General features: G+C 32.1%; 2 pseudogenes across 1 annotated transcript; one reads left to right on the forward strand and one right to left on the reverse strand.

Annotated features, from left to right (window-relative positions):
* Positions 1–5,092: 5,092 nt before the first annotated feature.
* On the forward strand, positions 5,093–6,831 carry LOC145563702 (trans-resveratrol di-O-methyltransferase pseudogene; annotated as a pseudogene). The gene is made up of 2 exons (XR_014094582.1): positions 5,093–5,965; positions 6,429–6,831. The product of XR_014094582.1 is annotated as a trans-resveratrol di-O-methyltransferase pseudogene (transcript).
* A 1,219-nt stretch (positions 6,832–8,050) lies between these two features.
* On the reverse strand, positions 8,051–11,713 carry LOC145563711 (cytochrome P450 71A1 pseudogene; annotated as a pseudogene).
* Positions 11,714–14,364: the final 2,651 nt, after the last annotated feature.

The following is a 14,364-nucleotide window of genomic DNA, read 5'->3' on the forward strand; positions in this document are numbered from 1 at the left end:
AAATAATAATGTATCTTAGTGATATTCTAAGATTATTAAGGTGTTTAGTGGCACGCCTATCCCTTAATTATGGTTTTATCCTACATTCTTTTTAATTGTTTGTTTATTAGTCTATACTTTGTCCACCCGCTCTTGACTCGTGGCCTGCATTGGCCTAATAACCCTCTTTAATTTTGGCCCTACTAGAAGTGATATTATTTGATCCGATATACTCAATAACGAGGTCTAAATGTGTGCATGGACTAATGTGACAAGAATTACTTAGGACCTATTCTTTTGAGCTTTGTATGAGCATAGAAGGGTTATTTTAACCTATAATTGAAATGCATACTGTTTCACGATACAGATCCACCTTAATGCAAGTTGACAAAAATGCGCTGGATATTATATTATTGATGTCTCATTGAGTCTATAATTGGTCTTTCCTGTTGTAATGTCAAAAATGGCATTCATTTTTTTTCCCTCCACTTACACCAATTTATGGCAATATCGGGACTCTCTAGAAGTCTGGACTCTGGAGTAGGTAATGTGGGTAATCAAATGGAGTATTAAAGAACTGTACACAATTATAATTATTATACTGTAGTTATTGAAGCAATAATAATTGAGGTTCATTCTCAAGCCATCAATATAAAAGACTTTGCAATAACTAAGTTTGTATGAAACTTCCTCCATTCTTTTTTACTTGATCCGCTTTGACTTTTACACTATTTACCATTCTTTCTTTGATTTTTTTTTTTTTTTTTTTTTTTTTTTTTTTTTTTTTTTTTTTTGTAAATTATATGTAAATTAAGAAAACCATGTTTATGCAATAAGTTTGTACTTTGTATTTTGTTATTGTGAGGAGCTAGTGTGTTTCATCTACTGGTTTCTTTTCCTTTCCTTTTTTTTTTTCTTTATGTTTTTATTGTTTTACAAGTAGTTGACAATTGTGAGGTAAACCTTTTCAGGAAATTTTAGGAAAAATACACTTTAATAATCTCAACTATGGGCGATTTACCTACAATAATCCCAACTATTGATTATTCTACAATAATCCTAACTATTAGGTCAGTTTTCCTCTAGCAGTCCCAAACCGGTCAACAAAAGTCAACAACCTATTATTGTAGGTTGTTTGACACGTGTCAGCGTGTAAGTGGTTCCAAAAAAAATTATAAAAAAAACAAAAAAAAAAATTATGGCAGCCACCCCTAACCAACACCTCCACCTCCTGCCGCCCAACCACCACCTCCACCTCTGCCGCCCAACCCTAAAACACCACCTTCTCCAGCCACCCAAGTCGGAAACGGCTCCCACGACCAGCCGCACCCCTGAAACCGGCCAAAACACCAAGCCCTTGCCCGTGAAACCACCATTAGCCCCAAATCGCAGCGTGGGTATTCTTGGGTATTCGTGGGTGTTCGTGGGTATTCGTTGGTGTTCGTGAGAATTCAGTGGTTGTTCGTCGGTGTTCGTGGGTGTTCGTCGGTGTTTGTGGGTGTTCGTCAGCGTGGGTGTTTGTGGGTGTTCGTCAACGGAGGAGAGAGAAAGAGGCACGAGAAGGAGAGAGATCGAAGGGAGTTTCGTGGTGGTTGAGAACAGCAGCGTGGGGCTGTGTTGCTGCAATTGGTCGAAGGGGGTAGGCGAACGGTCGAGGCGGCGGGGCCGCGGTGTTGCGCGAAGAAAAAGCATGAGCCACCATGGCCTAGGGTTTCATGGTGGGTGTAAGGTGGTTGAAGGGAGGAGGGGGGTGGCTGGGATGACTTTTGATTTTTTTTTCTTTTGATTTTATTTTTTTTATATTAAGCCAATCATGTGTTGACATGTGGCGTTTAAAAAAAAAAGAGTTTACCCTTTTAGCAGGTAACCGGTTTTTGGGACTGCTGGAGGAAAACTCACATAATAGTTAGGATTATTGTAGAATAATCAATAGTTGGGATTATTGTAGGTAAATCGCCCATAGTTGGGATTATTAAAGTGTATTTTTCTAAAATTTTATCGGAAAATGATATTACTTGTAGTATAAAATAAAGTTGTAGGACCAATTGGTCCAATTCACTACAATTAACAAAGGCAAATTTTGCACAAATGACATACGCACATCTAGGCTAATTTGGTTTTCAAGACACTGAGAAATTATTGAGCCATTATTCCATTGCAGGCCGTAATAAGGGTAGCTCTAACCTGAAAATTTTTATATACACTCAGATGAATTGTGCGTTTGAGCAATTCAAAATTAGTTTTTGTTTTTCTTTTAATGATAAAATGAAGAAAAAAAAATCAAAGGTATAAGTCAAGTATAAGTCGAGAGAAAGGAGTGAGAAGTTAAACATCTATGTTTCAACATATAATATCATTTTAACCATTTATTAATTATCTCTTATCAATTAAATTAACTAAGCGAGAGGAGGGAATGAAAAGTTAGTGTTTGTCATCGGAGAGACACGAGTATCTGACATTGCTATTGAGTAGTGACTGTCAAAACATCATCAAACTTGATCCAAATATGCATATGACCTATTTGTCGTTCCACTTGACACCCAAACCTTGTTGCGATGTCATTTGCTAGCTGCCTCGACCTCCCATCTTACAGATTTATTTTAGGAAAATTTGTCAAAAATCACCTTTTAATTAAAACACTTTTTTTTTTTTTGTGAATAAACACCGATTTCAGGACTATGTGAGAACATACCTAGAACTAGAACTTTTTTACGAGACAACACCTTAAGCCGATTTCATGACATTGACCTATTTTTCCGACGTTTACCCTTACGTCATGGTCACATGCTCAACCCCTGCCTTTCTTTCTTCCCCTCCAATTACTTTCTATCTAACCCTAGCCGCCGACACCACCACCTAGTCGCCACTACAACCACCTCTTAGCCGCCGACACCACCACTCATCAACCTAGCAGCCACGCACTAAAACTAAATTAGATAGCCTAAGACGTTTGGGTCAGATTTGAGTTATTTTAACTCGGGTTTGGAATCGGGTCGGGTTAGGAATTGACAGGTCTACTTGTATTCCATTATTTGTCCTAAAATGAGTTTCTTAGTTTGAACTATTATGGCAAAAATTTAAAAACTTTGATTAAAAATTCTCTGTTATACTTCTTGGTTTTTTCAAATTGCAACGTTAGTAATTTTACACTATTCACAGTTTCACACACACTCTATTAATCATCTTTTGTGATTCATAAGTTGGAAAAAATATAGTGATTTTATATCTTGCTAGATTCTTCTCGAAATATACACTCTATTGGTATCAACTTTTTATAAGCTTACTACAATAGAACATAAGGTATTTAAGTTATAAAATGTGCATTGACAAGCGTATAATCTCCAACGTTGCAATTAAGATAACGGAGGAATTATTTAAAAAATATAGTCATTCATTTCAATATGTAGTTTTATAATTTTTATTGATACAAAGTTAAAGATATTGATAATCAATAGTCTATCAAAAAATTTGTGTAAATTTAAAATAGGTGTATCATTTTCCTAAAAAAAAAAAAAAAAAAAAGGGTGTATCATTCATTTTGGGACAGAGAAACTACTGTGTTTCATGTAAAATATTGCACATCACTACTTCAAGTCTTCAATCATAATAATAATAATAATAATAATAATAATCCCTCCGTTGCATATTATTCGCAATAAAGGGGTATTATTTGCGAGACATAAAATATTCCTTTGTTACGAAACGGAGGGAGTAAAACAAATAAAAAAAATTGTCTCCATTCAAAAAGAATTGAAAAAAAAAAGTCAGATATTTACAACTTCCAAGCCAAATAAACAATAGTACTCGTGTTTAGTAGGAGAGTTGACGGGAACTTCAAAAGATTCCAATATGACCAATATATGGAAGTATACTACTTTGTATAAAAACATACTCCCTCCGTCCCCTTTTGATAGTTTTTTATGGGCAAATTTTAGTCCCAAAATGTTCACTCCATTTACCTTTTCCAACTACCATTAATATTAAATTTTTACCAAAATTTCCTCCAATTTGCAACAATATTTGTGCAAATTTAACTTTTCCACGTAAATTTTGTTTTCCCATGTACTTTTATTACTTTCTCTCTCTATTTTTTGCATACCCAATATCAATTTACATTTTCAATGTACTTAAACTATTTTTATTTGTGTTTTTTAATTCCCGTGAAAAATGTCCATAAGAGACTATCAAAAGGGGACGGAGGGATCATAAGAAGATTCTTTTTATTTTAAATGTTTGTCTTGTTTGATATCTAAACAAGACAAATAAATAGTAGTTACTAGCTAGTTGGTACTAAATTATCCTTTTGGTAAGCTCCATATTTTGTATCTGTTTTGGAGTTACCTTTTGTAATATTTGCTAATTAATATAATCATCTAGTGTTTGTTAAAAAAAATTACAAGACTAATAAACTTAGGTACTCGTATCAAGTAGGAGAGTTAACGGGAGCTTCAAAAGATTCCAATAAGACCAATATATCGAAATATACTTTGTATAAGAAGATTCATTTTATTAAGTACTCCCTCAGTTTTTAAATACTTGTTCCATTTCTATTTTTTGCATTATTATTCATTTGTCCTACTTTGACTAATATTTGTGATTTATACATAAGAAAAAATATAGTCTTGTGGGTACTTGTCGGAATCATATCAATGAATAGATTATTAATTTTCAATTGTTAGAATTTATACTTATTGATAATTAAAGATATTAGTGATCAAAGATTAGCATCGGCATGCGTGTCCAAGAGAAATGGAGCAAGTATTTAAAAATGGAGGGAGTAGGAGGGTAATTTTGTCGCCCATCATCTAGCTAAATTAAATTCTTTTTGGGATGAAGCAAGTCTGGGAAAATCATTACAATAAATTATAAAATTGTACTCACATGACAAAATAAAGATAAATCTAATATATACATATTAGAGATAAAGATCTAACAAGATCTCACATGACAAAACTATGTTTGAAAGTTAGAAAATAAAAAATAATTATAAGTATTTATTAGATGTAATTTGTCATTTGACATTTGAAATTTAAAATCTCCCAAGATTTCAGATGCATAAGACAAGCAAAAGAAATTAAATAAATTGGGGTAAGTACAATAGATTATCCCTAATATGTCTATTACACTACTATATAATATACCCTTAGATTGGTTGTTAGCTATTGAGTAGAGAAAAATGGAAGCAAACCAAATGTCAAATGAAGAGGCAAAAGAGTTATTAGAAGCAGTAACACATATATCAAACCATAATATAGCTTACTTGAATTCCATGGCACTAAAGTGTGCTGTTCAACTAGGCATCCCAGAAGCCATTCACAAACACGGCAAACCCGTGACTATCGATGAGCTCGCCAAAGCTCTTTCAATCCATCCTAACAAGGCTCCATCCTTACATCAGTTAATGCGTCTTCTTGTTCACTCCAAATTCTTCTCTACCAAAACATTGATTGATAATGGAAACCAAACATTATTATATTTTGATCTTACCCTAAACTCGCAACTTCTTCGGAAAGATCACCCTCTAACTCAAGCACCTTTAACTATTATGCGAACCGATCCACTAATAACTACGCCGTCACATAATCTTGCTACATGGTTTCAAAATCATGATTTTGAGGTTTCCGAGTCCCCTTTCCACGTTACTTACTGTAGACATTTATACGAAGATGCGCCTAGTGATACCAAATTTAATGAGTTATTTCAACAAGCTATGACAAGCGATTCTCAATTGATCGCCCGTGTACTATTAACTAGTAATGAGTTCAAGGGTGTAATGCACGGTGTTGAGTCGTTGGTTGACGTTGGTGGAGGTGATGGTACTATGGCTAGTTCCATTGCCGTGGCCTATCCTGAGGTCAAATGTACCGTGTTCGATCTACCAAACGTAGTCAAAGGGATACAACGAAATGAGAAGGTAGGGAACTTGACATATGTTGCAGGTGACATGTTTGAAGCTATTCCTCATGCTCAACTCATCTTACTCAAGGTAATTTACAATCTGTATACTACCTCCGTTACATATTATTTGCAACAATTAGATATTTTTCATCTCTACTTAATATTATGTCAAATCGTTGCAAATAATATGTAATGGAGGTAGTATGTTTATGAGTGTTATTGCAAATATTTGTTTAAAGTGATCCAATAATTCGGCATCATTTAATTTTTACATATTATAAGTACTATTTTTTTTTTCAAACCCTATTAAAATGATTCATTAAATGAAGTTTCCATAAATTTTAAGGACTATTAATATTCATAAACTAAACTTATTTGTACGTAATGCTCTTGTGGCTCGATCAAAATTAGGAGAAAAATAATATTTGAACCAACTTTTAGGACTATTAATATTCTATCTTTATACTTCGTATTATATTATCAACTTGTAAATATTGTATATTTTTATGGGTGCTTTATTAACTAGTCCCTTAAATTTTACTACTTATCAGTGGGTATTGCATAATTGGAATGATGAGAATTGCATAAAGGTGCTTAAGCAATGTAAAGAAGCAATTCAGAGCAGAGACAAAGGAGGTAAGTTGTTGATTATAGATATGGTGGTTGGGATTCCAAGTGACAATTTAAACCAAGCTCTTGCAAATGTGCATATGTTGTCCATTTTGGGAGGAAAAGAAAGAACCGAACAACAATGGAAATATCTCTTCATCAATGCCGGCTTCAATGACTATAAGATTTTACCAATTTTAGGACCGAGGTCTGTTATTGAGGTTTACCTTGCATAATACGGAATTTTTAATTTACTCCCTTTGTTTCTTTTAAATTGTATGTCTTATTTAAATTTCTCTATGATTTCATGCAATGCATATGGAATATAGTGTAATATTATTTCAAATAAATTAAACAATGTTTGAACGACATCATAGCTATAGTTATGTGAAATCGATCTTGTTTAATTTATCATCAATTTGTTGTTTCTACATATCGTTTTATAATAAGACATGCATGTTTAAAATACAAATACTTGTATGTATTTATATTTGAATGTGGAGAAAGTACTAACGGCCTGCGGTGAGCCATTAGTTTTATATCTCACAATTATTAAAAAAAAAAAATAAAAATGGGAAAGGTACAAAGAAGAGAAAGAAAGGAAGAGAGCTGAAAGCTAGATAGGAAGAGTGAATCACTACTAAAATTCGGTCGCAAAGGTATCTGAATGTTCACTTTTTTTTTTGGAGACATGCATGCATTCACGTGCAAAAAGGACAAAATTAAATATTTATTTTTATTTCTTTCGAATCGCAAGAATACTTTTCTGAAGGAAGTATATTTGATAAATATAATCTAACATTTTCATAATAAGTGTTGAAGTCAATGCTTCAAGTTTGTGGTTAATTAGTTTCCTTAGTTTTAGGATAAATATCTTAGTTTAAATTTGTTAATTAGAATTAGTCAAATTAAGTACGTTAGTCATGTGTTACCTATTGTTAGTGGATGTTAGTGGACTTGTTAACTAAGTAGTTGGAGTATATCCTAGTTAGTTGCTTTATTTTAGTTATTTGGTTTATCTTGTAAAGGCTATTTATATGGCCTAACTTTCTATTATTGAATGAATTAGAAAGCATCAGTTTCATATTCAACGTGTTTTCTACTATTTTTGCTTTCTTATTTCCAACAATAAGAATCAAGTTGATGCCAATACGGGCGAAATTGTCTTCAATGAATCAAATTCATACCATCATCCCCAATTTTTATTTGTTTGGCAATTTGCGGAAGAACTAGCTTGAACCACTCGTGAACTTGTTTTCTACCGGGGATGAGAAATAGACTCTTGATGGCGAGATATAGTTGACCAAAGCGGCGTTGGCACGGGTATGTAAAGTGGAGAACTCGAAACCCAATTGTTTGGCTTAGCCTAAACATAAGCTTTGACTTTTCTTGGAAGAGGATGAGTTATAAAACATTAAAAATAAAAAATCACACAGGTATGAAATTATAGCCCCTTTAAATATTCAACAATATCGGGTAGAATTTTAGGGAGAGGAAAGTGCATGCCTCTGATTTATTTGGAGTAGTTGATATTATATACTACGTACTTTGTAATAAAGTTTAATTAATTTTCTTCATGCAAATTAGAATCGAATTTTCTTGCTACTAGGCAAAGTTGATTCTTCTTGTGTGTCACCAAACCAGGTAGCACATTGCTATCAATATCTTCCTTCTTTAAACCAGCAGGTAATTCCCAATCAAAAGAGTATAACAAATTGGCAAGTGCAAGTTCAAGGTTGGCTAAACCAAAAGCAAAGGCTGGGCACATTCTCCTTCCACCCCCAAAAGGAATCATTGCCATGCTTTCACTCCCTATCATATCCACTGAACTCCCAAAAAACCTTTCCGGCATAAATTTTTTTGGGTCCTTCCAGTATTTTGGATCTCGTCCAATAGCCCATGCGTTAATCACAACAAGATTTTTGGGTAAGATATCGTATCCTTTTAATTTACTTTTTTTAACTGTTTCGCGAGGTATTAATAATGGCGCTGGTGGGTGCAACCTAAATGCTTCCTTAATCACTGCTTTGAAATATTCGAGTTTTGAGAGATCAACTTTTGCTATACAACCTTTATTCAATGCGGCATTCCTTAATTCTTCTTGTACTCTTTTCATTGAAACGGGGTTTTTCACTAACTCGGTAAGTGTCCAAATTATTCCAGCCGTAGTGGTATTTGCTCCTCCGGAAAAAAGATTCTACAAATAAAAATGAAAAAAAACAATTAATAGTTAAATTAATTAGAAAAGGCTGTAGGAATTGAATCTACAAATAAAGAAGTATCATTGCGTACGTGCATAAAATAATAATAATAATTTTTTTTTTTTTTGGCAGTAATAATAATAAATTAATTAGTTTCAATTGTTGCAATAATAATAATGTTAATAATAATAATAATAAATTAGCTAAGAAGAAAATTGGTGGTTTTTAGGAGTCTAGGTTTATGTACTTGTAGTATGCAATTTGTACATGAATATATAATTCATCTATTAGTTAACATATTTTGACTTTTGACATTATTTACAAACTATTTAATGATAAAAAAACATACAGACATGAGACGAAAAACATACCAGTAAAATTGCTTTGATGTGGTTCATTGTGAGCTTAAACGGAAAGGAAGAATCTTCCATGAGACGAAGCATAACATCAACAATATCTTGTCTCTCAGAGTCAGTCTTTATTGTGTGAAGATGGTCGTCAATGATTTTTTCATAAATTGCGTCTAACTCCTTAAATGTGTTCTCAAGCTTAGAGTGTTTTCCTGTGATCTTATCAATACAACCACCGAGATAGAAATAATCACTGTAGAAGAATGCTGTGAACATGTATTCCGCTTCATGTAGAAGCCTGTAATATCTGCTTCCTAGTACTTCTTCATCATCGTACCTATGCATTCAAAACAATATAGGGTTATGATTGAATTTTTTTTTTTTTTTTTTTTTTTTTTTTTTTTTTTTTTTTTTGGTTTTTCTACATGGTACCCCCCAATTATTGCGTATTCTATATTGTGCCCTTCTAAATCCAAACTTCTACACGGTGCCCACAAGTTTAAGTAACTTTATCACTTTTAACCATTCATTAAGTTACTGTCAAACACTTTAAATTAACTACTAACTATGGTTAGCAATATATATTTTTTTTCCATTTATTTTATTAAAAACAAGGTTAATAAGATGTAATTATAACTTTATAAGATAATGTGGTTCTATTTCCCCAAATTCAAGATCTTCCACCATTGTCAGATTCTTCTTCTCCATAATAAACATTGATAAAATGAACTCTTTTTCTCTGAACTTTCTCAATCTTCTCATCACTAATTAAAATCCAAATTCTACAACAACGAATTAGCAAACAACCTCAACCAATTTCTAATCCGCAACCTTCCCCATTAAAACCCAAAAATCCCTCTCCCGTAAAACCGTCCAATTCAGCCCCAATATTCACCGTATCGTCATTCTCCGATGTCAAATCGACTCAAATGTAATTGCAAGACACCAAAACATGCTAAATTGAAGGTGTCTTCTACGAATCACAATTTCAAGAAGGGGTGAATAGCAATATGTCATTATTTTGCTGGTTATTTTATGTGAAAGTGAATTAAGGATGAGTTAGCTTTGATTGTAGTAAGTTAAAGGATGATTAGCTTTGTTTGTTTTGTAGGTGGATTTGTGTGAACATCATCAATGAAAATTCAAATTTGTGCCAATTCTTTCTCTGTCATTTTGGTTTTCTTTGCCTAGATTATTTTACAATTCTTTCTGTCAAATTTGTGAACATCATCAATGAGTGTGAGAGGTTTGATCAGAATGGGGTTTTATTTATGTATTTTATGTCATTTAAATTTAAGTAGTAATTAACTAAGGTGGGTGGTTAACTTAACCATAAGTTAATTACAGTTAACAAAACAGCTTATGGAGGGCATATATAAAACAATACACAAAACTTGTGGGCACCGTGTAGAAGTTTGAATTTGGAAGGGCACAACATAGAAAACGCAATAATTTGAGGGTACCATGTAGAAAAACCCTTTTTTTTTTATTTTATTTTTTTGTTGTTGTTGTTGTTTAGATTGCTACAAAAGCGGGTGATGAGAGTCATTTCCATGACCCCCTAGAACCAGGAAGTAAGCTCTACCCACCTGATCACTCTGATCTCTAGGATTATTAATTTATAATTGAGGTTAATAATATGATCGAGAGTATATACTAAGATTATGAAATTAAAGACCGTAACAAGATGACTTTTTTTTTGGTGGCATAAATCACAAATATAAAGACCTGCCAATTCGGGTCAACGAGTTGGGGTCGAAAGACTTGTCAATTTGGGTTAACGGATTGAGTCGGGTCAAATTTCAGGTTGTTTGGTTTGGGTGGTTAGGATCATTTAGGTCATTAATTAATTACAACATATGATAAGGGGGTCAAATTAGGTCACTTTTGGATCGTTTAGGTCGAGTCAGGTTTGAATTCTCTCTCAGTAACTTGGGTTTGGAATTGGTTGATTCGAGTTAGCTTCGAGTTCACAATACATTAAGAATATATGGTGTGTGAATGGTTCCAAATTCCAATAATGTTTCAAATGTAAAAAAGTGATACAAAGCAATATATGCAAAATCTTGTTAGACCAGTCCCAATTTTTAAATTTCAAATATTTTTTTTTTAAAAAATAATTTTTGTGATGCATTCCTACTCTTAGATGTACCCATGCATCTAAACCGTCTAATTTAGTTAACATGCATGCATATTTCTTTCTTTTATCACTTTTAATTTGCCAGACCAATACATACATAAATTCAATCGTAAATATCTCTAATTATCTATTGGTGATGATAACAATATGGAATATACAATATATACACACACATACAAACGTACGTACCTCTTGCCAAAAGCGATCCTGCTAGAATTGGAGCTAGCATAACTAAGAACCAATTGGCTCAAGTTGATAGTTTTAGAAGCAAAAGAGAGAGAAGAAACTTGTTGAATCAACCTTGATACTTCTTCCTGTCTAGTTAAAGCAAAAGAACCGACATTCTTAGTGCTTAAGAGATTAAATATAAGTACCTTCTTTATTTCCTTCAAATAGTTACTATAAGGGCTTAAAGCTATGTCTAAACCATTGTAACTTAGCCTTTTTCTTCCGGCCGTTTCCGGTCTATTACAGAAGTTCTTATCTTGTGTTAATAACACCTCTTTCGCCAACTCGGCTGATTGAACCACAACCATGGTTTTACCCATCAATCGGAGTGCGAAAATCGAGCCGTAGCTCTTGCCTAACTTGGCAAGGTAGAGGTGAGTATTTGACGGATCATATTGGAAGAGGTTTCCTACTAAGGGAAACCCTCTTGGTCCAGGAGGAATATGAAATACTTTATTTTTTACAAATTTTTGAAAAAGAAACAAGAGAAATATGACTAGAAATGCTGTCAATATTAGAAGTAGCATTTTTTTTTCCTTAAGGTATATTATCGTTCATGAAATAATATGAACGATATTTATAGTGATTTATGAAACAATTAGGTATGAAGTTTAATGTAAGTGGTCTTTTTTTTTTTTTTTTTTTTTTTTTTTTTTTTTGAAAAGAAGGGGTAATTTTAATGTATTCACATATATATAATTACGTAGTGAGTACTGAGTAGTGCATGAAATATCAACGTATCCTTCTTTAGCTTCAACAAATATTTAAAAAAACTTGCATTGACATTATAAGATTTTCTATCATTATAGTAGTTTCACTAGTTTGTTCGTGTACCGTTTTAGGTATGTGATTGATTCAACGTAATGAAACTATAGAACTAAGGACTTTAATACTTTATTCAATCACTCAACTTTTATGGTCAATTATATTAATATGTTCCATTCGAAATATCTCTCAATAATGCAATTATGTACTTTGAAAATATTTTTCTAGGAGATTACTAGATTCGTCTAGATTTTTTATTTCAAAGATTATAGGGAGCTAGTCATTTTACGCATAGTAAAAAAAATAATAATAATAAATAAATAAAAATAAATAAATAAAAAATAAAAGTAGCTGGAATCCGGTGGAATCTTCGGCAACGGAAATAGTTTATGTCTGTTACAGCATCTAATCCTCAAAGTTTGTGTTATTTATTGTTCAATTTAAAGTTTGTGTTATTGTGGGCACCCAAGCAATAGTTTGTATTGTTCTAATCAATTTTGACTAATAGAAATAGTGTATATGGGAGTATTACTTATGGCATGCACTTGTTTATCAAAATCATTTTAATTGACTTAAATTTTATACTACTAAGAATGTCTTTTTAAATAAAACAAATACAAAAATGGGGAAAATAGTTTTAATTAAGTGGACCAGCCACTCGTCAAAAAAAAAAAAAAATGTGGACCAGCCATAACTGAACCAATTTGGTAATTTACATACGTAGTAGTTATGTAATGAGTATTGCGTATTTGCGTAAGAGTGTATGTGATTAATTAAAAAAAATGACCATTATTTTTGTAATTGATTCCTAAAAGGCAAAAACCGAATCAATTTGGTGATTTACATACGTATACTTGCCTTCCTTACAAAAAATAAATAAATAAAATAATAAATAAATTGACTTATTCCAAGATTCTCTAGTCACGTACTAGCTATACTCCCATCGATGAGACCCGTTCACTTCACCTTATTTTGTTAAATTAAAATTATATTGAACTTAAATTATTTTGCTAAATTTAAATTATTTTTACTGAACTAAAATTTTTCTAATAAATTGAATTTTATTTTGTTGAATTGAAATTATTTTTATTGATTATCTAGATTCTCTGTTGTATTTCTTTTATGAAGTTACTAATTTTTACTGAACTAAAATGATTTTTACTGAATTGAAATTAGTTTTACTAAATATTATTTTTGTAAGGTGAAGTGAATAGAGCCTAACAATAAAGTTAAAGAGTTTTTCAAAAAAAAAAAAAAAAAAAAAAAAAAAAAGAAAGTTAAAGAGAAATTAGTTTTGACACAAGCTTGTCATTTTCTATTTTAGAATTATCTCCTCCAAGCGAAACTAGGAATGACACTATCATTTCCTGGTTAAAATTTTTGCGAAGCTATTTATAACCTATAATATACTCTTTTCGTTTATACAACCATATATTTTATATTATATGTTGTCTTTATAAAATGAACATAGATTAAGTAATTATCAAAATTTCTTCAACAAAAATGCAATTTATTAGTTATTACAATATTATTATACAAGAGTCCTATATTGTTTTTTTTCTTTTTGTTTCAACTTTACTATTTTTTGTGATTTCGTTTATTTCAATTAATAAAAAATAAAAATAAAACCCCATAAACCATACCTTTTTTAGTACTTTCAAATGTGTCAATACCCTTAACATTGGTATTATTTACGTAAATTATTGTTGAATTAATATTGTAATTTGCTATAATATTAAATTTATTAACAAGTGTGCATTGCACGAGACTTAAGCTAGTATTATATTATGATTGTATTTCCACTAAACCGTTCTAAAGGGACCGATCTAACTAGACAAAATCTTGTGTCAATAATGACTTTGGCCAACCAATCTACCGTGCGATTGCCCTTCTTAAAGATATGAACCACCTTAATCTTCCAACTAGCATATTTGAGCATGCTTCGACAAAAATTTATCTCATGAATGCATTCTCCCTTGCTTTCTTTCTCGCTATTTAGAACACACACAAGATTATAAAGTTGAATTTCCAACTACTGGCCGGATTTGTAGGCTTTTAGCTAGTTCAATCCCACGAACAAGTGTCAATGTTCAACTTTGAAGGACGAACGATAATGGCCAAAATTAGCATGAAAAGCAGCCACAAAAATGGCCTGCATGATCCCTTATTATGCCCCCTCCACCTGTAGCTCATA

The sequence above is a fragment of the Chenopodium album genome, chromosome 1 (genome assembly GCF_948465745.1).
Source record: "Chenopodium album chromosome 1, dcCheAlbu1.1, whole genome shotgun sequence".
In the NCBI taxonomy this organism is placed as follows: Eukaryota; Viridiplantae; Streptophyta; class Magnoliopsida; order Caryophyllales; family Amaranthaceae; genus Chenopodium; species Chenopodium album.